At 42.3% G+C, this 26,741-nt stretch overlaps 1 protein-coding gene across 1 annotated transcript in view; it reads left to right on the top strand.

Moving 5' to 3' along the window:
- Positions 1–26,741, top strand: part of VPS13C (vacuolar protein sorting 13 homolog C) — a 6,956,796-nt gene that overhangs the window by 1,137,937 nt on the left and 5,792,118 nt on the right. The window lies entirely within an intron of this gene.

Here is a 26,741-nt window from a genome sequence, read left to right as displayed (position 1 = left end):
TGGTAATTCATGGGAACTGTGTTTTTCCCAAAGGGGATGACAACACATTTTTTGGCGTTGAGCTTAAGGCCATAGTTCTGATACCAGTCGTTGGTGAGGCCATTCTGTAGGATGTCAACAATCACTTGGGGAGGTAATAGCTCCCAACTTGCAATCATCTGTGAACTTTGTCAGCCAGAGTCCCTTTGTGTTGGCCTGGACTTCAGAGAAGTAGATACCGAACAGGAGAGGACCCAGGACCGAACCCTGTGGGACTCAGCTCATGACTAGTCGTCAGTCTGACTCGGAGCCAACTACTTAAACACTGTGGGTTCTCTCCATGAGCCAGTTTGCAACCCACCTGGTGATGTAGGGGTTGATGCCAAGCTTAGTGAGTTTTTCTGATTCCTGAGTGGGGAATGGTATCAAAAGCCTTGGCCAGATCAAGGTAGGCTGTATGAACCACCTTGCCTTCATCCACAGCTCTGGTGACTGACTCAAAGAAGTCGACCAGGTTGAGAAGGCATGATCTACCCTTCCCAAAACTAAACTGTGTGGGATCCAGAGTTTGGAGATTCCCTGTATCCTTGTTTATTAGGTTCATGATGATGCGTTCCATAGCTTTGCATATCAGACTCATCAGGCTAATGGGGCAATAGTTCTCAGGGTCTGTAGTCGCTCCTCCTTTGTGGAGGCCTCTTCCTTGACCTTTCTAAAGCCTTCAACACATTTCCCATACCCTGCTTCTCTCAAAATTTTCTTCTCTTAACCTCTCCTCTTCTACTATATACTATGGTTCTCCAGTTACCTCTCCAACAGATATTTTATATAGTTAATATGTACCATAGCTGTTAGAATATAGAAGTAATAACTGAGATTTCAAACATGTTAATTTATAAGTTGTATTTCCTTTTGCCTGTATGTATACATGTGTATGTTAATATGTATGATGTGGGGGGGTTTTGTATGTATCTGTCTGTGGAGCTTTTCTCCTTGCGTCTCTGCAGAAAAAGGGCTCTGCAGACCAGTCGGACCAACCTGGTTAACAAATGTAAAATAAATAAAAACTTTCCTATTGATATCCATGTAACAGAGCTTCCATTTTCTCAGTTTTTGTGTTATCTTTTGTTTAGTCTCTAACCATATATCATTAGCTGCCACACCAGAATAATTTTTAATCCATAATCTTAAATATTTCATCTTGTGTCCCCATAAGTATGGATGTTGGTAAATGAATTTGTGTGTGGGTGTATACTTTACAGCTATTGCCTTAGTTTTAACTTCATTAATTTTGTTGCCTTTGTTTTTACTTCATTAATTTTGTATCCAGAAAAGAAATGAAACTGAAAATGTTCCACAAGACTATAATGTCCCTTTCTGGTTTTATCAGGTATAAAATTTCATCTGCAAATAGTAAGCTTTTCTTGACTACCTTATGAATTATTTCCTTTAATTTTTGAGACCCTTATTTTCTTTGACAGTGGTTCTAAATATAATGCAAATAATGAAGGGGAAAGAGGACACCCAATTTCTTATGCACTCTTGACCCAAATAGAAAGTATCAAATTGCCTTTTTATGTACGGCTTGAAATAGATTATGAAATTCAGGTTGACTGTCCTGCCATTATCCCAGCGAGTGTATCCATAAACATTACTTCATATTAGAAGATGGCCCTACACAGTCCCTTAATGTAACTGGTAAAAAACTCACAAATGCTAGCCTGAGATTTCTATACAAGTTAAAAAAACAGATCCAGGCAGCAAGGTTTTTCACGAGTCAGGTCTCACTGTTGGGAAGCTGCTTAAAAGCTTTGCCTTCTTCAAATGCCAGATTTAATTGCCAGTGTTTGATAACTGTCAAAATAGCTCTTTAATGCCATAGTTTGATTTGCTTCTGTGACATTTGTGAAAAGGTCTTGTCATGTCATGGTGTTTTACCAGGTATAAATGTGATCAAATCTCACAAGAAGTACACAAATAAAACCATGTGTGTATGTGTTACTTTGTTCCAAAGTGCAATGTAAAGTATTACAGCGCTCTCTCATGAAAAATCCTAAATCTTCTGGACTTGTGCATACTTGGGAACCATGTGAACATATGAATATTTCTTGTAATTGGAAAGTTGTAATTTGATTGAATAATTAATTAATTGTATTAGCAAATTGTATAAAATGGAGTGAGGAGTGATTTTATATGTTTTTTTATTCCACTGAAGGCAGTATATGCCGAGGCGCTAGAACGTGAACGTATTAAATCCATTTATTCCTGGACTAGATTGTTGTATTCGATCACTTTGTTTGCAGTTTTTGTGGTTTAATAGCTTTTGGCTTTGTGGCATCTTGATTTTTTTGTTTCCATGTCCAGTGATTCGTTGCTTGACCTACCAAGGATATTTAGGAAGGAGCAAGGAGAATCTTTACAGCGGAGCATTATGCAATGTACTGTTCATATGAATGAACAAACTGTGACAGTCTTGTAATCCCAAGAAATGGAAGGTATGAAACCTTGGGAAAAACTTTTTGGAATGGAAAGTAAAAGAAGAATGTGGTAATACTTTCTCATCCGTTGGTCAAGGTATGACTAACGCATTGTTTGCAGAAGTGCAACAATTGTATGATAAACTTGATAGATTTTTGCATAAAAAACTGGCAGTTTATTTGAACATTTTAAGTTTAAAACGTTATCTAGAATTGGAGCTGACACCCCGAGGCTTAAGAGCTTTTAAAAGCCCAACAAGTCCGTCTGATGCTGAAGAGAAGGATGTTAAATTTCAAAAATGGTGGGTATTGGCACATAAATGCTCCAAGGAATGGATTACAATTTTGGTGGAAAGGGATATGTTAAAGCAGCATAGGCTGAAAGGTGAAATATCCACCATTTGTGAATCATTAACCGACAATACGGCCAACAAACTTTAACTTTTTTTGAGTGACATCACCACAACATTAACGAATTCTGAACAACAAATTTTGGCCATCAAGAAAAAAAAACTTATAAGGGACTTGGAAGATTATAAGAAAGGTTCAGCCTTTCTATGGAAGATGAATCACAAACCATGTTGGAAGGATGTACAATTTAAAGTCCCTGATGGTGCGGAGAAATCTGAGGGGAACGTTGGCGTCCATTCAGACTATGTAGATGAATCTACTGGCTGGGATAGTGACAATGTGGATTATCCTGGTTTGTAGGCTGCGCAGGAACCACAGTTTGTCTTTGTGACAACAAAGGAAATTTTAATAGTAAAAAAACAGGGAAGAGGACAAAGAAGGTTATGTGCAAAAACAAAGAACCAATGCACATCCGCAACAGTAGCAACAGCATTCCAGGTACAAGAAATTTAAAAGAACTTGACTTTGGGGCGAATATGAACAAGGGATATGTTAATTTATCGGGGTATTCTCTAAATGACTTTGAAATTGCTGTACTAAACCTGGATCTGAAATTTTTCCCCCCAGTTATTGCAATATGGTATATAATACCGAAGGACATATTTTGTTTGGTTAGAAAGCTACATTTCATTTTTTTCTTAATATGGATTTGGATTGAGATAATGATGACCAATGTATACTGGATAGTTCAACAGATACAGACATGAGTGTTCATTCCTGTTCAGAATTAGATGAGCTATGTGATATCAATGCCTATTGTAAGCTAGACACAGATAATGTGCCTTATAAATCACAATTCATGCCACCGTTTAGGCATGAGGGGTGTCCAAACATTTTCTGTGATGGTTAAATATGCAATAGATAACCTTTTTACTGATTTTGAAAAGCATAAAAATCAGGTGAAGTATAACTTAACTAAGAATGAATGGGATGCTTTGTATCAACTAAGTAATAAGAAGGAAATTATCTTTAAACCGACCAATAAAGGCAATAAGTTGGTTATGCTTTATTATGAACGTTATTTGAAAATGTGCTATGAACACCTTAATGACACAAATGTATGTAAAATAGTTAACATTGAATGTTATCAACAAGCGCTTTTGAATTGTAATGTATTATTGATGAAAGGTAATAAATTAGGATATTTTTCAAAAGCTGATATTGAAAAAAAGTTGGACATAGGTTGTGAGATGCCAAGTTTTTATTGCTTACCAAAGTTACATAAACATTCAAGTAACCCTCCTGGAAGACCTATAGTGTCAGCATGTAAATATTTTTTGAATAACATAGGCATTTTTTTACATTACTACTTGTTAAAAGTAGTTAAACAAATATCATATATACAGGATACATTTGATTTTTTGAATAAAATTAAAAATATTCAATGGGAAGAAAATAAGTTCCTGTTAGTAACTGACGTTAAAAGTCTATATGCTATGTATTAAACATAAATATGGCTTTGAAGCGTTAAAATATACATTAAATGACAGTCCAGTATCTATATACATTGGAGAATTAATAGATTTGTTTAAAACATAATTTTTTTTAATTTAATGGTCAGTTATATCAGTTACAAGGTACAGCCATGGGTGCTCCATATGCACCCATGTATGCAAATATGATGGGTTTATTGGAACATGAATATCTGAATAGAGAAGAATTTTTTATTAAGTGTGTCCTTTGTTATTATAGATACATAGACTATCTTATTTTTCTATGTAAAGGGGGTAGAAATCAAGTGGATACATTTATGGAGAAATTGAATAAGAACAGATTTCGCTTGGTATTGGAAATTTCAGTCTGTGGTCAACAGGTAGTTTTTTTAGATTTAAATCTTAAAGGAATAGATGGTGGATTGATTTCCACCTGTATGCATAGGAAATTTGAGGATACAAACAATTTTTTCCATGGTTCCGGTTTCTGTCCCCCACATCTGTTAAAGTCTTTACTCTATGGGGAATTCGTGAGAGTAAAATGTTTGTACAATACTGATTAAGACTTGAAAATAGAGTATAATAGGACCCTAACAATGTTTATCAATAGTGGTTATTAGGAACATTTTCTAAGGTTAGCACTTGAGAGGGTTAAAGTGACAAGTCAGACATAAAATAACAGAAGTGCCAGTACAATAAATAGACAACCCCTTCGGTAACAGCAAATATGTCGTTTTGACATTTGATTGTTGAGTGATAGGGTAATTCCAGTTATTAGCAGTATTGGGGTATCTCCTGAAATTTAAGGAATTTGCTGATTTATGCACTAAACCTATATTCTCTTTTAAAAAGGGACGTAGTATAAAAGACAGGTTAGTACATAGTAGATTTCAGATTCAAAGTGTTAGTATATCTTACGGTGTACATGTTTTGGGTACCACTCCTTGTGGAAAATGTATTTGTCAGTATGTTGCATTGAATTTTCAATATATTAATGTACGGAAATTCAAAGTTTTATCAAACTTTTGTTGTACCACTGAAAGTGTTAAATATGCATTAAAGTGCCCATGCAAGAAGTTTTATATAGGGGAAAGTAAAAGGGCTTTTAAGTCCCATTTACAAGAACATGTTAGAGCATAACAAATTGTAGGTATGAAAGCCCAGTTGCACAGCATTTGTTTAAAATACCATAATGGAAATCCTGAAGGTTTACAGGGCACTGTTTAAACATATAGAAAAAAGTGGTTATGATAAACGTAAGCTTTTATACAAGGAAGCTTTATTTGTTTTCAAGTTAGGCACTTTTAAGTCCTGATGGTATGAATATTTCTTGTAATTGGAAAGTTTTAATTTGATTGAATAATTGTATTAGCAAATTGAATAAAATGAAGTGATTTGTATGTGGTGTTTATTCCACTGAAGGCAGTATATGCCAAAGCGGTAGAACGTGAATGTATTAAATCCTTTTATTCCTGGACTGGATGGTTGTATTCGATCATTTTGTGTTTGCAGTTTTTGTGGTCTAATAGCTTTTGGCTTTGTGGCTTCTCGAATACTTGGGAACCATGCAGATGGCCTCCTGCTATTCCCTTTGTAAATTCTTTGTAACCTCTTCTAATTTATTGTTAGTGTTCAATTAGTATAATCTCCTTTCACCCCTCCAGTATTGACTTAGTTTTTAAAATACTTTCTGCTGTCTGAACCATGTGATGTTCTATGTGATAGTTGCTATTCTTAAGGACCTACATCCAAACTCCTACTCTTGTTCTTTCTTCAGCCTCCCCCCCCCCCCATATTTCACCATTATTCTCTCCACTTTGGTTTATAACATTCTGCTTGGTATATGTATACACACCTTAACTGCGTAGCTGTGAAGTATTCCTTGAAATCAGGTAATCCTGCACCACCATGCTCTCTGGAGAGATGGAGGGTATTAGGTTATCCCACTTGCTCTTGGCCTCTTACTCTGCCATAGAAATTCCTTCAATTCTTTATCATCAACTTCTCATCTGGTTAATAAACCTATGTCTCACCTGTACATAAAACTAAAGGGACTAAAAACATTTTCACTGCTTTTATCTTACAATCCATATTGATGGTTTTCATCTTCAGCTCTTGTATTATTTTTTGTTTAGTCTATTCTCATGTATTAACACTCAGAGTACTTTTTAATCTGTACACCTAAATACGTCATTTTATGTCCCCATAAATTTGCGTACAAAATTTACCACTACAGCCTGTGTGTTATCCTTTATTTTATATTCCAAAAAGAATAGAATAGAACCTGTTTCAAACTGTTCCACAACATCAAAATATCCTTACCTGGATTTATCAAGTGCACAATAGTGTCACAAATAAAGCTAACTTTTCTTGTTTGCCATACCAGTTTTATACATTGATCAAGGTCCATCACTTTTGGTAACCATTTTTAACTTTCTTTTAGCTTGTAAAAACACTGTATATAATCATGGTTTAAAACAAATTGGCCAGTAGGAAGCTGGGTCTAAATGTTGTTTACCCCCATTTCAGGAATCCAGCCATCACATAATTTTTCCTAGATGCTGGTACTGCCCCCTTTTAAAATATTTCTAAACAAAGCCTTCCAAATCTTTCTCATTTTCTTCCCTCATAAATTCTAAATTGGGATCATAGGAAGTTACTAGGCTATTGGCCCGGAGGCCCTTATAAGCCTAGCCAAGAGTTTAGCCCATGTTTAGACAGATAAGCATTCAGTGTCCCTGTCCAGCAGGGACACAGGTGGAATACCAGTGATGTATTTTCGGTTTCCCATCCAGTTGTCCAGGTTGCACTTAAAAAGGAGGTAAAGAGGTACTCTGCTTGATGTGGAGAGGGAGTCTATTCCACAGATGGGGGTCTCTCTGGGACACACATCTGTCCCACCAAGTCCTATTGATGTCACTGGAAGCAAAGCTGTCTCCAGCCAAGATTGTGCTAGACAGTCAAGAGGAGAAGGTTAACACCTGCACTACACCTCAAGCAACACATAGCCCTTCAAAACCCATACCATCAACACTCACTCATAGCAACACTAAACCCATATATGCGGAGGCCATTAACATTAACCTGCCCAAGCAACAAGGACCTCTGAAGCTGAAACGCAAATAAACACCGGTCACAACCAAAGTGACACATACCTCACAACACCAGTGTGCCACCCAACAACAGCCCCTAAGGCAAGAAAATGTACCCAACACTTTGTCATAGGTTACTCTGTAGTCAAGCACACTGACGTCCCACTCACCAAGCTGAACAAGGAGAAAATTAATCAGCTTCCTGTCAGGTGCCAGGATCCGCCACATTACGCATGCACTCAAGTCACTCCACAACAAGTACAAATATGACTCTATCATTGTCTATGTTGAAGTGAATGACTTGAGACGTACCTCCCTGGACTACATGAAAAGAGATATGGAAGAGCTCTCTGATCATGTGGCCCAGGTAGGTATGACCCTAGCCCTGAGTAGCATCCTGCATTCGCCCAAAATGATACCACAGTGTTAGGACAAAATGATAGACTTCAACAACTGGCTAAGGTTCTGGTGTCATTCAAAGGGGATTAAGTATCTTGTCTGCCTGGGGCAACATGATCGACAAACCACAATGCTTTGCCAGAGATGGTCTGCACCTGTTACCCCTGGGATTCAGGTTACTGGCTAAAGCTCTTGCCACCCCTATAGTGCATTTTTTAGACAAGGTTCAAAGGACAAAACCACCACTGTAACAGATACATGCATTCAAAATCTGAAGGTAATGCTAGTCAATGCTCAAAGTCTAAACCTCAAAATTCAATCTCTCGAGGCACTCCTAAAAATGGAGAACATTGATGTCTCTGCTGTAACTGAGACCTGGTTCAAGGCTCCAGAGAGCACCCCCTGCAATATCAGGCTACAACTCTTACCACACTTTTTGGCCACCAAACCAAGACCGAAACACTAAAGGTGGAGGAGTGTCCATATTCACCAAGGATATTCACACCTCCAGGCTAGTTGCCCAACACAATGCATCTGAAATTCTCCAGGTGCAACTAACAGTAGGTAAGACTACAATCCAAATTATAGCTTGGTTACAGATCCCCCAAGATTCTCACTACACCTTTCTAAACATACTGGGAAATGTTGAGATACAACCAAACACCCTAATACTGGGTGATTTCAACTACCATTAACTGGGAAAACTATTTTGGTACCAACACCTTTTCCCAGTGGTTCTTGGAATTCATAAATTCCAATGCCCTGGATCAACTAATCCATTGTCCCACCAGGGGCTCCAGTATCCTAGACCTGGTCATTACCAACATGGGAGATAGATGCTCCACACCAGTGGTCACCCCCTCATTGGTCAGGTCTGACCATAAGCTAATCACCCTTGACATCCACATCCCACCCCCACCCCCCCAGTAAGGAAACCTTTGTAAAAAAACTTCTCCATAACCAACTTAATGCTTTTCAAGTCAGACGTGACAAACTTCATGACACCCATGCAGATGGGAGCTGAAATTTTGACTGCTGAATCCTATACTAAGGCAGTGTATGAGCACATCCACTCTTGCACGAATTGTGCCATCCCAAATAGAACCAAGACGTTCTTCTCCAAAAAAAAAGAAGCAAATCTGGTGGTCCCCTGCCATAAACAAACTATACAACAGAAGGAAGAAACTGTTGCAGAAAAGAGGAAAATCCCAGGATGCAGAAAACTCCCTTACCAGCCTCAGTAAGAAGCTGAGATCCCTCATAAAATCCTCCAAAGCAAGTTATGAAAATAAAATTGCTAAAGATTCCATAGACCACCACAAGGCATTCTATAGTTGTCAAGAATCTAAATGGCAATGCTCAGATCTGCTCTGAGCTACAACAGAATGGCATTAAATGTACTGATCCCAAGGATATTGCAAAATATCTTGGCAGATCGATTTAGTGCCAACTTCACCACCTTCTCACCCCCTAAAGGGCCCATCTCAATACCAAAAGATTGCCAAAGTCCGGTAATCACGGCCACACAGGCAGAAACTGCACTCTCCAAAGCTAAGAATTACAGCATCCATTGGACCAGATGACATCCCGGGCTGTGTACTAAATGAACTACAAAATTAACTGGCACCTCAACTAAGTGTCATGTTTAATCATAGCCTCACTTCAGGCTTCGTGCCCACGTAGTGGCGCACAACTACAGTTATCCAACTCCACAAAGGGGGATCCACCTTGGATCCTGGAACTACTGTCCCATCAGTCTGATGAGCCTGATCTGCAAGGGCATGGAATGCATTATCATGGAACTTATAAACAAAGACATTGGCAACCTTAAACTGGACACCACCCAGTTTGGGTTCGTGAAGGGCTGATCTTGTCTCTTGAACCTGATTGACATCTTCAAATCAGTCTCCAGAGCTGTGGATGAGGGTAAGGCGGGCCACTTCGCCAAGGCCTTTGACACCATCCCCCACTCTGGAATCATAGATAAACTTAATAAGCTGGGCATAAATCCCTACTTCACTCAGGTTGCCAACTGGCTTACTGACTGAACCCAGACTATAAAAGTAGCCACCTCCAAATCCAGCTCCAGACAGGTGACAAGTGGAGTACCTCAGGGTTCAGTCCTGGGACCACTCTTGTTTAACATTTACTTCTCTGAAGTATAGGCCAACACTAAGGGACTCTGGTTAGCAAAGTTCATAGATGACTACAAACTGGGAGCCATTATTGAATCCCCAAATGATGTGGATATCCTACAAAAGGGCCTTACAGAAACAGATGCTTGGTGCCAGAGCCCTGGGCTCAAGCTTAATGCCAAGAAATGTATAGTTATCCCCTTTGGGAAAAAAACATGTACCCATGAATTACCACATGGGTGGTAGTACACTAAACACCTAAAGTGTGATAAGAGACTTAGGGGCACAGGTGGACAGTGGTCTCACCTTCGATAACCACATCGCCACAACAGTCAGGAAATCCTATGTGGTACACCTCATCACCAAGGCTTTTCATCCAGAAAAAAGGAGGTCATTGTCCCACTGTACTCATTCCTCATTAGACCCATTATAGAGTACAACTCCCCTTTTTGTATGTACCTCACATGACATCTGCAACAGCTGAAAAGGCCACGGAAATACCTCACTAAAAGAATCACAGGCCTAAAGCAGATGCCCTATGCTGAATGTCTAAAAAAAAACTCCAGTTATACTCTTGTGGCATATAGTCTACTCAGTGATGATCTCTGCTTAACATACAAGGCCTTGTCATAAAACAGCTGCTAATAGCAGTCTTTCTGAATACATATCCCTTTAATGGTCAGTAATTGCTTCTATTCTTGTTCTGTGAGATTCCCTTTTGCAATAGTTTAACCTTTGTCAACCCTCTCAAAATAATTCCATGTCTGTCCCTGTTATGTTCTACATCTGTCACTCATATTTCTACCATATTTTTAAACTCGATTTTTGTTTTATTCAGCTCTCTGAGCAAATTAATATTATCCCCAATAACTCTCAAATAGTCCCACTACTTGTTTTTTAAATGCTCTCTTTTTAACAGATAAGTAGGAAAGCGCCAGCATGTCACTTGTACTTCATTACCCTGTATCTTTAGCTTAGTCTTTATTGCTGTATGATGTGAAATAATTACTGGATGTGTTTCAGAGTTTTCAGTTAAATACCCATGCTTATGTGGGACATAATTTCTATCCAGTCGAACACGGGAATAATGTTCAAATTCTGCCCGAGATCCTGTTACTGAATGTACATCTTCCATTCAAAATATTCTCATATATTTCAGTCAGGTTCTCCACCCGTAAATGATCCCTGCTTGAAGCTCATTATTTCACCTAAAATGCTCTTAAGCTCCATAACAGTAGTTTTAAGCACAAACTATAAATAGAATCCAGTGTGTTTGTTTATTTATTGCATTTCTTTACCGGGAAGGTCCACTGGGCCTAGGTGAGCGCATTTTCAGTGGAGGCCCGGGGAGAAGAGCTACACATATAATTAAGTTGATACTAATACAATTACACTATCATACATAGCTAACAGGTAATACAGTAACAAGTTTGGACATACAATTAAGTCAGATTTGAATAAAAATACATACCAGAGCTAACTGGTATTGTACAGTAACCAGCTTGGATATAGTATGAGAAGAAAGGTTCAGGTTATTTATATACATAACCATTTACAATATGTAAAGTAATTTGCAATTGTTAAATAGATAAGATTTTAAAGATTGCTGAGGGTTTATACAAAATGGGATGACAGTTTTAAGATCTTAACTGCAAGAGATTTGAGGCAAGAGTAGAGGATGATTGTCAAGGCAGGGTGATAACTGCAATGGTTATAGTGAGAAGTACACAGAAGACGGTGTAAGATGAATTGGGGTGTAAAGTAACAAGTAAGGCAAGTAAGTTTCGGACTGTAGAGAGAGTTAGTTGGCACATCAGCAAGCCTTAAAGAAGTGGGTTATAGTAGGAGGAGCCGTGTTTAGTTATTTTGGCTCGAGTATAGCCAGCAAGAGGAGAGATGTTGTCTAAGAGATCTCTTAATGACAGCAGCAGTATTACAGATGGAAGTAATTGAAGATGGGCAGGTGTGTCCAAAGTTGAGACAGTAAAAGAATAGAGCATTTGACCAGCTGGGAGATGTTTTTTCTACTTTGTGCAGTGTTTTGTTTTCTGATCTGATAATCCTCCTTCCATTTTAATAACACCTTATTACCACAGATTTGCCATTGTCTTTTTCCCTCAATTGTCATTATTAGAGCCCTGTCAAATCAGTGTTAATCCCACTTCTCTGTGTGCATTGTGAAATCCTTTCCTTACAGAATTCATACGCTCATTTCTTTCCATATCTCTCCTCTGTAATCATTTTTTTGCACTCTGTACTTAATACAGTATTCTCTGCCTTTTTTTTCTATACCTGCAATGCCATTTAAATTGTGTTAATATTGCTAAGGCGGCAATTCTGATAAAAAAGCTGTTACTTCCACATCATCTGCATGACTATTCTTTTAAATATACATCTCCAACTTTTATCTTACAATATTGTTTGGCAGGCTAATCTTGTACAGACTTGGTTCCTCTCTTTCTGATAGCATTGTCACATTTCCCAGACTTTGTTTCTATAACAGCACTCAAAAAAAAAAAAAATGAATTACATTTTAAAATACTCACCTCCTTCTAATTTGTAGCAGATGCGCCATACAATATTAGAGATGATCCTTGATATAAATGTATAGCTTAGAATATTTTTTCATACAAGGTTACATATTTAAAAAGCAATAAAATTTGCATGAAAATATAACTGGTTACATTATTGGATGAGTGTCATAACAGAAACAAGTGTAATATGTTTTATGTGCACTAAACGCAGGCCATCATCATTACATTTCTTGCATTTTATAATGAACAAATTAATATGGCTTTAATGCTTTTATTAAGGAGTAATTTAAGATTTGAAAAAGTTGAAATGAAAGCCTAATGTGAGGTTGGTAAAGGCATAACAGGTGACTAGAAGAAATGTGTAGGTAACAGAATAAGAGGATAAAGTAGAGGGGAGGAGTGGGGGAGGTAGGAGAGATTAAAAGAAGTGGGAGGGAGGAAATAAAAGATGTTAAGTTGTCAATCTCGCCTTCATTCTTGCTTGATGGGTTCGGAGCCGATCCTCGGCTCCGACTCGGCACTTGCTTTAGCTCGAGAACTCCTTTTACCAGCTCGAGGCAGCCCCATATCCCATGATGCAAGGCGGTAAGTACCCAGATCTCGTTTGCCGCTTCGCTTGGGAGGTCTTCTTTTTACCAGCTCCTGGTAAGTTGTTTCAATTTGTGATTTCAAGCCCCTTTTTTAGTCAAAAACTAATTTTTTGATAGTTTAATTTTAATTTCTATCCCTTGCTGACAGAAATTCCCTGTCTTTTTTAATTTTTTCTTAGTTATCCCCTATCCCATCCCCCCCCTGTTAGGGTGTGTGTGTTGGTGTTTTTTATAGAATACCTCTTGGTATTTTGTTTAATTTATTTTTGACTGGTGTGTGTGTGTATTGTGTGTTTGGCACCATGTCAAAGGAGAGGGTTTCAGGTTTTAAGAAGTGTGACTCGTGCTGTCAGAAAATGTCTCTGACAGACGGTCACACTTCTTGCCTGTATTGTCTGGGCCCTCTTCACCTGCAGGACTCCTGTGCTATTTGTCACTCCTTCAGCCAGAGAGTCCTGCAGGAGAGACATAACAAACTGGTTCTTAGGGGCCTTCTTAAGCCGGAGGGCTCTCCGGCTAAGTCGGCTCCACCGAAACCAGCAAGAGTTTCCAAGGCCCAGGCTTCTGTTTCTAAGCCTGCGGCCTCGGCTCCGACTCGTATTGAGTCGAGATCGGCTCCAGCTGGAGCCGATTCTGGCTTGACTAAGCCTTCGGCACCGATGGCTATCGGTGCCGAAACTGTATTGTCCGCCGATGTCGGCTCCGATCGGCTCCGACACCCATGTGGCACAGGCATCGGTGTCGGCTCCGATCGGCTCCGACACCGTTACTTTGGTGGCTGTATCGGCTCCGGCTGGAGCCGATACATAGAGGCGTTCTGTCGGCTCCGAAGTCTCGCCGACAGGATCTGTAGCATCGGCTCCGATGGCTCCTTCCCGGAAGAGGGCGGGGGGTCCTTCCTTGGAGCCGATACTTCGGCTCGGCTTCACCTCTTCTATCGGAACGGAGCCATCGGAGCCGATCTTCAAGGTCATCCAGGTTGTCAGACCATGACCTAGAGAGAGTGGTCAGCAGATTGCTCAAGTCACAGGTACTGGCCCAAATGCTTCACAGTCCGTCTCAGCAGACGACTGTTGGTCCACACCCCGTTACAGTTCCTCCTTCAACTCTACCCCAGAGCTTGGAGTTGGAGTCTTCGGGCATGGTTACTGCTACGGCTGGAGGACGGATACCCCTTCTGTTCCTTCAGCCTCTACTCTTATCTCCTCTTCCTTAGAGGGATTCGGTGGTCGGGCTTCCATGGTCTCCTCCGAGGGGGTGAGTGGCATCGGACCCTTGTCTGAACCCGCTCTTCCCCTTGGAGCCTCGGCCTTGGTGAGCTCGGCTCCGACATCTGCCTCGGATGCTTCCCTTCGGTGGTCCCTGGAGTTCCTAGCTCTTGGAGCGGGTTCTCTCGGACCTGCCTGGGAGGGGAGCATTCGAGGTGATGAAGAGTGTACTGGCCACTGGTATCAGTCAGCAGTCTCTTCCCGTAGCTCCTCCCTCTATTGTACCTGTTGACATCTCTGCCACTTCTCTTGCTACAGGACCCAGAGATCCTCCGCCTCAGGTTTCCCCATTGGGAATTTCCCCTCTTCCGAGGATTCTCCTGATGTTTCGGGAGATCCTCCTAGGAAGAGGACTTGTAAGAGGAAGCATGTAGACTCCCGAGTCTGTCACGCCGGATACTGACTTTGATGAGTCAGAGGGATCCCTAGATCCCCTCTGAGGATGTCTCCTTTTCAGACATCCTAGAACTTCTGAAACAGAGGGAAACTGGCCCACCAACAATCCCTCTGAGGATGAGTCAGTATACCTAGAGGCGTTTGGATCTCGGCCCTCCACCTCCTGGGTGTCTCCGCCTTCGACCCCCTTATGCAGGTTATTGCACGAAAGGCGTGGGCAGCTCCTGACTGTGTAGAGCCAGTCCCTAGGAGGCCTTCTAAATTTATCACTGCCCCTAGTGACAAACAATTCCTTACCAAGGGTGTCCCCGCTGATGCCATGGTGGTGGCTGCGCCACCAAAAGGAACTTGCAGATCCTTCCGTGCCCGTCCATCCTCCTAATAAGGACTCTAGGACCATGGATAGGTACGGTAAGCGGATGTTTTCCTCAGCGACCTTTGCTATGCGCGCTGAATTACCTATGTCACTTCACCAGACTCCAAAGAGATATCCTCAAGGAGCTGGGAGAAGTAGTTCAGGATCCTACAGCTGCAGGGGCTCAAGAAAAGATTGCTTCGCAGCTAGGAACCCTCAATTCCATTGCTAACTCCTCCATGCGGCTAATATCTTATGCTGCGGATGGAGCGAGTAGAGCCGCAGGCACAGGTGTGGCTCTTAGACGCCAAGCCTGGATGCGGCTATGTGATTTTGTGGATCCCTTTAAGGCGTCCTTCACAAATTCTCCCTTTGATGGGTCAGCTTTGTTTGGCCCTCAGGTGAAGGAAACCTTGACCAGGTGTGAGCAGGACGGCAAGACTCTTTCTGCTGTTGGAGTCCGTTTTCCACCCCTTCTAGGCCTTATCCAAAAGGACAGAAGGGTGGGAAGATGTGGTTCCGTAAATCCCAAGGAGTCACGCCGGATTCACGTGGTCAGTTTACCCCTAGAGGCAGAGGGGTAACAACAACAGACGCCGCTCTAGAGGCAGAGGGGTCCGAAGAACCAGGGAAACAGAGAGCCTCTCTCTGATAAGCCCTTTCAGCATCCCTGAGGTGTTGCCCGGCTGTCCCTCCTTGGAGGCAGTCGGGAAGATTATCACTGTACCCAGAAGCCTGGCATTCCCTCACTCAAGACAGATGGGTACAGTCGATCATATCCAAGGGTTACATAATTCCTTTCGAGGAAAGTCCTTCCCCTCAAGTTCCCTTCCAGATGTACCACCCGGTCTAAGGGACATTGCAGAGTTAGAAATCGCAAAACTACTGCAAAAGAGCCATTCAGCCAGTTACAATAGACCATTCAGAGCCGGAATCTACTCAAGGTTCTTTTTGGTCCCCAAAAGACGGGAGACTGGAGACCAATATTGGATCTCAGCAGACTCAACAAGTCTGTCAGGAAGACAAGATTCGAATGGTCACTCTTCAGTCAATTCTGCCCTTCTTACAGAAGGACAACTGGATGTGCTCAATAGATCTTCAGGATGCGTACTATCACATCAAAATTCACAGACGCTCCAGGAGATTTCTCCGCTTCGGCTGGGGTCCAGTCACTTCCAGTTCAGAGCCCTGCCCTTTGGTCTCACTACAGCCCCCAGAGTGTTCACCAAATGCATGGCAGTGGTCACGGCTCACCTGAGACGTCAAGGATTCCAGGTGTTTCCGTATCTCGACGACTGGCTCCTGTCAGCCACCACCAGGCATCAGCTTATACAAGCCAGGGATTACACTATAGACCTTTGTTCTCATTTGGGCATCTCAATCAACTTCGAAAAGTCATCCTTATCGCCCTGCCAGTCTATTACCTTCATAGGCGCAAACTTAAACACTGTTCGGATGTCAGCTACCCTTACAGTACAAAGAGTTTCAGACATTCAGACTCATGTCAGGATCATTCTGGCCAGCAAGAAAGTACAGGCCAGAATGGTTCTAAAAGTATTAGGTCTCATGGCTGCGGCCATTACTCTTCTTCCCCTGGCTCGATTCTACATGCGCCTCCTTCAGTGGATGCTGTTCACACAGTGGTCATACCAGCAACTCCCAATGCGTCACCAGATTCTGGTGACACAAACATGCAAAGAACATCTTGCTTGGTGGATCACATCGTCTCAGCTTCACCAAGGCAGGTGCTTTGTACCTCCGTCCCCGATAGCCACTGTCACCACGGATGCCTCCCTGATCGGGTGGGGGGGTCATTATCAGGGCAGGATGGTTCATGGGGCGTGGCAACCGTTCGAGTACCATCTGCACATAAATGTCCTGGAGATGAGAGCAGTGCTTTTAACGTTGCAAGCCCTCAACGACTTTCTTCCCGTAGGGACAATTGCAGTCCACACAGACAACATGTCTGTAGTTTGGTATATCAACAAACAGGGCGGAACCAAGTCCTACCCCTTGTGTCGAAGCGCTCAGACTTTGGCAATGGGCGATCTCCTCTCATCGGTTTCTGGTAGCAACGCATATCCCTGGGAAAACCAACATTATAGCGGACAGATTGAGCAGAGCTATCCTCATGCCTCACGAGTGGTCTCTCAAGCAATCCATAGCGGAAGAGATTTTTCTGGAATGGGGTCGTCCATGTTGCGATCTTTTTGCTACTCCCCAAAACAGCAAATGTCCAGACTTCTTCAGCCTCTTCCCTCTATCAGGCCATCCCCAGAGACGCTCTGACCCAGGATTGGCCCCAGGGACTTCTTTATGCCTTCCCTCCATTTCCTCTGATCCCTCAGGTAATCCAGAAAGCTACCGTTTTGAGAGCCAAATTGATTCTCATTGCCGCTTACTGGCCTCGACAAGTTTGGTTCCCGTTCCTCCATCATCATCTTTTGGTGCAGCCGTGGCATCTGGACCCAGTGCCGGATCTACTGATTCACCAATCCGGTCAGCTGCACCGGTCAATCCCTTCTCTCAACCTCACAGCATGGTTGCTCCACTTCCTTCCTTAGCCAGGCTTCCTTTGATCTCTAACCCAGTTAGAGACATCATAGTAGCTTCACTAAAATCCTCTACCAGGAGGATTTACACAAGCAAATGGAACGTTTCTCTTATTGGGCCAAGGCCCAAAATATTGATCCTTTTACTGCCCCTGTTCAGGCAGTTCTGGACTTCTTAGCAGAGATTTTTCATGCAGGCTCCTCTTCTTCCACAGTCAGAGTTCAATTGGCTGCTATTTCCAATTTTCATGTCAGGATAGCAGATCATAATATTATGTCCCATAGGCTCTGCAGGGCCTTCTTGAAAGGAATTTTCCTACTAAAGCCTCCAATCAGGAATCCTCCTCCTCAGTGGGATCTAAATTTAGTGCTGACATCCTTGATTCTTCCCCCTTTCAAGCCAGCTGTTTAAACATTCCCTGAAATATCTTTCTTGGAAAACTTTATTCCTAGTGGCTATTACATCTGCCAGGAGGGTGTCTGAACTTCATGCTCTCTCGGTTCGACCCCCCTATTTGATTTTTCACAAAGACAGAGTATCTTTGAGAACTAATCCGTCCTTTTTACCTAAGGTCGCTTCAAAGAACAATCTGAATCAATCCATTGATCTCCCTGTATTTTTTCCAAACTATTCAGATAGAGCTGAACAAAAGCTACATTATCTTGACGTCCACCGTCAAATTAGATATTATTTGGACAGAACAAAAAAATTTAGAAAATCTGATCAACTTTGTTTCCTATGCGGATAATAAAAAAGGCCTTCCTGTTTCTAAAGTGACTTTGTCCAAATGGCTTTCTTCGGTCATCACTGAAATTCATACGCTCAGGGGTAAACAGCTGTGCTCAAAACCTAAAGCACATTCAACTAGGAGTTTAGCCACTTCTACAGCTTTTCAAGCTAGACTTCCTTTGGACACTATTTGTGCAGCGGCCACTTGGGCCACTCCTCACACTTTTGTTTCCCATTACAAATTGGACTTGGCCTCCAGGGACAGAGCCAGTTTTGGCTCTACAGTCCTCAAGAGTTTGTTCCATTGAGCCACCCAGGATAGAGGTGCTAGGGACGCGGTCCCATCAAGCAAGAATGAAGGCGAGATTGACAACTTAACATTAAGAAGTTATGTACCTACCATAACGTTCCATGTTAGTTGTCTTCGGTCGCCTTCTTTCTTGCGACCCTCCCTCCTTCCCCCTGGCCTGGACAGACCTTGTATAAGAAACTATTATGCTAAAGACCATTCAGACCTGGTCCTTTTTCCATCTGTAAGTTTCTTCTTCCTTTGGGAAGTATTTTATGCTTGGTGTTATTGCCCTTTGTCAACAAACGAGATCTGGGTACTTACCGCCTTGCATCATGGGATATGGGGCTGCCTCGAGCTGGTAAAAGGAGTTCTCGAGCTAAAGCAAGTGCCGAGTCGGAGCCGAGGATCGGCTCCGAACCCATCAAGCAAGAAAGAAGGCGAGAGAAGACAACTAACATGGAACGTTATGGTAGGTACATAACTTCTTATTTTCAGACATTAACCCTGGAGTGGCAGGATCAGATCCAGGACTTTGATAAAAATTATTTTAGGGAAGATTTGAAGTAGGGCATTTTACAGTTTGTTCCAATTGTTAGTGGTAGGGAGTTCCAACGTTTTGCTAATGAGTAGGAGTGTAAATGCTCACCTGAGGATTTTGTAGGCTATACTGAAATGAAGTAGTTTTTACCTTCTGGTCTGTTTCCTTTTGAGGGTATTACATGTTAAGTAAGGAGCTAAGGGCTGGACAAGCTGAAGGTTTGTTAATGATATGTGCCGTTACAAGTTGAAGGTAATACTGTTGAGAAAGTTCAAATCACTTAAGGGAATGGAAGTGCTGTACAGTGATAGGTGAAGGTAGTGGCATTATAAGCAAACTTGGGTTTCATGTTTCTAGTTTTGTTTTTAGGAAGGTCTGTAAACCCCTTAAAGAAGAGATGGTAGGAGGTAAGATTTGGATAGAGTAGTTTTGGTGTAAGTGTGAAGTAAGTGTTTCTATAAAGCATACAAAGTTTCTTGTGTTTTTTTTAATCCTGCTTTGGATGTTGAGGTCAAACTTAAGACTGACATCTGTTGCAACCCCTAAGAGTTCAGTATTTGTGTTCACAGGTTCATGGGTGTACACTAGGCTAAGAGGAGGAAGAGTCCTTATACTGTTGAACCAATCCCACAGAGAGCAGACTAAATTCTATCCCTCCTGAGGAAAGCCCACACTGGTCCACGGGCTTACAAGTAGACACTATGGTGGTGGCGGCAGCCACGAAGAAAGAGCTCGCCGAGGAGAGCCAAACTATCCATCTCCCAGAGAGTCTCGGGTGGTGGACAGGTTAGAGACGGAAATGTTTGCCTTATTGACCTTTGCAATTCGGTAGTGGAAGAATCTGGCAAACTTGGCTCTGAGCTCTTCAGAACCATAGCAGGAGCAGTCTCTGACAATGTACATAAATTGTCTCACAGCTTGTGACCCTGGAATCCATATTCAACTCCTCCATGCGGTTAATTTCTCACGCTACAGAGGGGGCAGCTAGGGTCATACCTCTCAACTGTGCCAAATTTCAGTTTTTACTGGTTTTGAGGTCCAAATAATGGGGTGCCGCTATTCTTGAGTGGCACCTCTTAATTTCCGAGTTTCCTGGCTTTCATTTTTTAATTTGTTTTTGACCTGATGTCATCATGTGCCCCTTGACGTCAGCTCCGTGAAAGCCTGTCAGAATTGAGCTCCAGCCTCCAGGAACGACATGCAAGCATTTCTGGCTGCTATGGTTTGTACAAGCTGCAAGGGAGAACATCCATTAAGGCTGCTGTGCAGGGGGATGTGGCTCATTGTATGCAAGGGGGATTAGTTTTATTTTATTTATGCAAAGTATGCTGGAAACATTTATTTATACAAAGTACGCTGGTCTGGGAGATGTGGTTCATTTTCAAGCTGCAAGGGAGATGCACATTTGGTTCATGGCTGGTCCCTGCAGCTTGTGGTTTGTATACAAGCTGCAACATTTTAAAGTACACTGGCTGGTCCATGCATCTGTTAAGGGGAATGCATCATTTTATTTGTATACAAGATGCTGCAAGGGAGAACATCCTTTTATTTTAGTTATTCATACTGCTGCAAAGGAGAACATTAAGGGGAATGTAGTTCAGATTAATTTTATTTATGCAAAGTATACTGGTTTGTACAAGCTGCAAGGGAAAGCTGTGATTTGGGGTGTGTGTGTGTGTGTGTGTAATGCCCCAGTTAAATACATCTGGTGGCTAGAGTTACCTAGACTCAAACCCTGTACCCACCACCACTTGTGAAAACTGTGCAGGTTTTGTCTGATACTTTTGTTCTTGTTTAATGTGGAATTATTTAGATGACTTCTGCAGATATTGTGCATATTTACTGATACTGGTGGATTTTAGAAGTTTAAGTAGACTTTTCTGATGGAAATGTTCTGAATTTGGCAGTTTTGTCATTATTGGTGCATGCATTTTGTTTCATTGTTTACTGGTAAATTGTTCAAAACAATAAATTTAAAAACCCTCTAACAACTGTAGTGCATCATACTAGGAATATAATTTAATGCAATCAGTAAGGTGCATCAAAGAACACATGTATGTTTCATGTGGAAGGGGCCTATGATTTGAAAACAGCCCAAAGTTAATTTTTATTTGCCATTGGCTAGATGCATTTTTCTTTGAATGTGGATTTCAGTCGGTGCTGTTTCAATGATTGTGAGTTTCAAGGTCAGAGAAGTTTTAATGCCAAGTCTGTGTTCATTGTGAGACTGCATTGCTTTGTTTAGCAGTTGTATATTGGTGTTTGTGCTGTAAAATAAAACTTTTAAATTAAATCCAAATCATCGTATAAGTTAAGCAGTATGAACATTAAAGTGCTTAAGGTAAATAGGGCAAAATAGCCAAGTAATGTGACACTGGAATGGCTGCAGGGGAGGGGTTTATATGGGTAGGCCCCATTCAACCATGATTTTGTGAGGAGGGAAGGGTGGCAAACTCAGACAGCCCCAAGTGGCACAAACTGTAGCTACGCCACTGATCAGAAGGCCATGAAGAATGACACTGAGGTCCTACAAACTGTAATATTCTTTTGCTAAGATTAGAATATTGCCTACCATTAAATGCACTACTTTTACCCTAAAACCCGCATACTGCAAGTCACCGAAAACAAAATTCTAAGGTTCTTAATCTTCTCCATTCACAGTGAACATCATTGCTACACATTTAAAAGAAAGTGCTTATTTACTACAGGGTCTGGGTTTCTGGGGCCATATTTTGGTGGTCTGTTCTTCAGTTTGCATTTTAAAGTTGATATCCCACAATTCCATTGGAGTGGGCAGGGTTGCATAATTATGTATGCAAATTGTATTTTAATCAGCGTACAGATTTGTGCCTATTTTTCATGGGCCTTTGTCCAGATTTTTGATGTTTCCAGTTTTGAGAGGTATGGCTGGAGTGGTGGGTTCAGGCGTCATGAGATGTCACACCTAGATGCACCTTTGTGACTTTGCGGACCCCTTTAAGTCTCCCTTTTTGAATGCTCTAGTGAAAGGTTCTTCCCTTTTTGGCCCAACAGTGAAAGACACGTTAGCCAGGTGTGAGAAGGATGGCAAGGCCCTGTCTGCCATGGGCATACATTTTTCCATTCCCCAGTGTCACTGCTCCTGGAATCAGAGGAGTGGAAAGATGTGGCACAAGAAATCCCAGGGTTCATTCTGTGACACACGTGGCGAGTTTATTTCCAAGGGCAGAGGGGGGTAACTCTTCTGGAAGGCACCTCCACAGAGGCAGAGGGGGCGTGTGTAACCAGGGAGATTCTTTCTCTGTTAAGCCCTACCAGCAGTCCTGAAGAGCGGCCCAATTGCTTTGCTCTGGAAGCAATTGGGGGAAGTTTCTCTCTGCACTACTCTCCCTGGCAAACCACTGATTCTTGGGTGCAGACGATAATAGCCTGAGGTTACCACATGCCATTCAACATTTACCCAAGGTCGTCAAGACAAATTCCCAACGTTACATCCAGTCAAAAGGAAGCAGCAGCTTAAGATAAGAAAGCTGTCTCAAAAAAGTCATTCAAGCAGTCCCACGAGACCAAATAGGATCCGGATTCTACTCAAGATTCTTTTTAGTGCCAAAAAAGACAGGGCTGGAGCCCAATTTTGGATCTTAACTTTCTGAACAAATTTGTCACCCAGAAAAAGTTACGGATGGTCACGGTTCAGTCTATCCTTTTTTTGGAGAAAGATGATTGGATATGGTCAATAAATCTTTAAGATGCATATTACCACATAAAAATTGACAAGTACTCCAGAATATTCCTTCACTTCCGGCCATTCACTACCAATTCCGAGCACTGCCCTTTGGACTCTACAGCCCCACAGTGTTCACTAAATGCATGGCAATGGTAACAGCTCACTTGAGACTTCAAGGATTCTGGGTGTTTCCATACTTACACTATTGGCTCCTTACCTCACCCACCAAGCATCTACTGGTGACCGCCATAAACTACACTCGCACTGGCAGAATTCTTAGGAATCTCTATAAACTGGAAGAAATGCAACCTAACTCCTTCTCAAACCTTGGAATTTATAGGAGCAACTTTCAATACCCAGTCGTGCCTGGTTTCTCTCCCAGATCACAGACTGGAAAGAATTAGGTCCCAACTCCAGGTGATAATCCGTCGAGACCAAGTCTCTGCTCGGGTGGTTGTTCAACTTCTGGATTCAATGGCCGCATGAATTACAGTAGTTCCTCTAGCAAGACTACACATGAGGCTTCTCCAGTGGCTCCTAATGACGCAGTGGTATCCCTCGCATCATCCTATGTCTTCACAAATTCACATAACAAAATGGCGCAAAGTAGTTTTAATATGGTGGATGAAGCCAGAGGAGGACTTATGGAGTCACCCTTTCTCCCCATCTCAACCCAGGGCTGCAGTGACCTGAGTCGCTTCCCTGATAGGGAGCAAGGGCTTTTTCTGGGGAAGAAGTCCAAGGCACGTGGTCAGACATAGAGGCCAATCTGCATATCGGTGTAATAAAATTGATGGCAGTCCTACCCGTTGTGTCAAGACACCATGAGAATTTGGTAATGGGCGATAGCTTCCAAACGCTTTTGGTTGCAATGCATATTCCCAGGATTTCCAGCGTGATTGCAGACAAGCTGAGCAGATGTATCTTACTACCTCATGAGTGGTCCCTTAATCAAAACATGGCGGCAAAGATCTTCATCTGCTAGGGCCAGCCCTGCTGCAATCTATATGCTTCCCCAGGAAATCAAGTACAGCAGCTGCTTTATCCCAATCCCCCCACAGGGGGAATCCCTGAGGGAATGCTCTGCTACACGAGTGGCCCATGAGACTTCTGTATGCTTGCCCTCCCTTTCCCCTGATCCCCCAATTTCTAAAGAAGGCCCTTCAACTGGGAAGCAGAGTAATCCTCATTGCTCCTTACTGGCCACAGCAAATTTGGTTTCCCTTCATTTGGCCTCACCTAGTACACCAACCATGGATTCTGGATCCAACTCCAGAATTGATCTTGCACCCACAAGGGTTGACTCAACCGAACATTTCCAGTCTCAAGCTGACAGCTTGGATGTTCATCATGTTTAACTGTTGCAGTCATTACACTTGGGTTATCCTGCTGGCAGGCTACCCGCAGTCGGCCAGAATTCCAAAGTCTAGGTCAGATGTCTGTTGCTGTCGCCTCTTCCCTGATGTCAGTGCGCCAGGGGTATAAAACATGCAGCCGATGCCATTTTCTTTTGTCTTTCTTGCCGCGTGGTGCCCGAAGCAAAAGCAGTTCGCAAGTGCCGTTTGGCCGACTCCTGAGATTTTCGAAATTGAATTTCAGAACCGAAGTCTTCAATAAAGGTAAGTACCCTGTTGGGGAAACTTTTTCTTGCTCCAGACCGATGTCAGTAAAAGTTAACAGTTGTATTTATTGTGGGAAGCAAATGCCTCATAAGGATTTTCACTCTTACTGTATTCCTTGCCTAGGCCCTGACCACAACATTGCTAGTTGTCAGTTTTGTGCTAGATTCAACCAATGCACTATTAAGCGTCTGTTTGATTTTGCTTTACATTAATTTGGCCGAAGGTTTAACTACATAATGCCATTGGAATAACCGACGACCAGAATCCATAAAATAATACAAAGACAAAGAAAAGGACAGGCATCCGAGGTCCAAAACCGACGAAGAAGCCTCTTCAAGGCCAGTCGTCGGTTCTCAGTGAGGTGCTTTCGCAGCCCCTGACACCTACTACCTCAGAACCACAGGCCGCCTCCGACTCCCACGTGGAGACAACTTGCCCTCTGGAAACTCAAGGTATTGGGCCTACAGAAACTATTTCCTCAGATGGGTCCAGAGCTGCTGAGCAGGCATCGGCTTCTGAGGGTGTTTTCAGACCTACACAGCTTACTATCAAGTCTACTTCAGCAGCCAAGGCAAAGTCTAAAACACCATTAAAGACAAAGAAACAAATGCAGCATTCTCCTGAACAGTCATCCATGCCAAAGAAACATGCTTAAAATGGCCCAAGACTTAATTACTTAGATCAGGGGTTCCCATCCCCCTCCTGATAAAAGGCCTAGGCAAGACACTGACTATGACTCCTCTGACCAGGTTTCTATTTCCTTTGATTCCTCTTCGGAACAGGGATTTTTCTCTTCCTCCCTATGAGGACTCTGATGCTGAAGAATCTATCCCTTCAGCCTCTCCTCCTAAGGATTACTCTTTTGGAGAAACCATGCACACCATGAGGGAGCATTTTCATTGGGAGAGCCAGGATTATTCAGAATCCAAGAAAAGGCTCAGATTTTCTTTTACTGCCTCAGCACAGGCCCCTTGGTATCCCACCTGTACTAGATGATGTTGATGTTTTTTCTGAAACCAGTTTGTCTCCTGATTCTTGACCCCCTGCACCAGTCAAGCCAGATAGGTACTATAAAAACCCTGCTGCCGACCCAGAAACAATTTCTCAGGGTCCCAAAGGGGTTAAGGCTTCCACTGCAAAAAAACTTGTCCCCTCTGATAGGGATTCCAGATCTCTGGATAGATGGGGGAGAAAGTTTACACTTCTGCTACTTTAGCTGCAAGGGCTTTAAACTGCCAGTTTCACATGCTTAAATATCAACAATACCTAATGATTTTATTAAAACAAAATGCTTACAAACTCAGAATGTCCTGACAATAAGGAAATGCAGGATTTATTGCATGCAACTGAACAAGTTGGAAAGCATACTCTGCAGTGTGGTTTTGATTCATTAGAGGCTTCTTGCAGAGCCACAGTTACATGCTCTGTCATTTGAAGGCATGCTTGGTTAAAAGAACAAAATTTACCTGATCATGTTAAAGTAAAATTATTGGATGCTTCAATACAGCTTGATACTTTGGTGTTAAGGCAGAAGAGGTGTTAAAGAAAAGGGAGGATAAAGCAAAGTCAGTGCAGACAGTAAAGGATTTCTTACAGGTTCAGCCACCTAGATTTAGCAGAAACTGGCCTTCTAAAAATTGGTCCTTTACGATGTCAGACGGGCCACAGAGGCAGGTACAGACGTCCAAAAGGCAGATCTCAGCCCCAAGGCTTATACAGACCTAAACAATGGGGTGTTTCAGCCCCCAAAGGAGAAAACAAATCACAACCTTATAGGAAACAGTCCCAATCACTTCCCTTTACAAATGCCAAGCACTTAACTTTTGGCAGCACCCTTAGGGGGAAAGCTAGCACTTTCCTCACAAAATTGGCACATGATCACCCAGGACAAATGGGTACTGAATATTGTTTCTCAGGGTTACAGGTTCCACTTTCACACCCTTTCAAAATCAAAAGCTATGCCAGACCTGCCACAAAACCAATGGGCAGAGGCACAAAAACAAATTTCTGCTCTCATGGACATGAGAGCTATTCAAAGAGTACCACAGCAATAACAGGGACAAGGATTTTACTCGAGACTTTTCCTGGTACCCAGAAAGGACAAAGCCTGGAGACCAATTCTGAACCTGTAAATCCTAAATACTTTCCTGGATATTCCAAAATTCAAAATGTTAACACTGCAGCAACTTCTACCCATGTTAGGCAAGAAGGCTTGGCTAGTTACTTTGCCCA

Source organism: Protopterus annectens, chromosome 7.part0 (assembly GCF_019279795.1).
Source record: "Protopterus annectens isolate FY-2018-M chromosome 7.part0, PAN1.0, whole genome shotgun sequence".
In the NCBI taxonomy this organism is placed as follows: domain Eukaryota; kingdom Metazoa; phylum Chordata; order Ceratodontiformes; family Protopteridae; genus Protopterus; species Protopterus annectens.
Note: the sequence above shows the minus strand (reverse complement) of the source record. Positions and strands in the feature narration are given on the sequence as shown.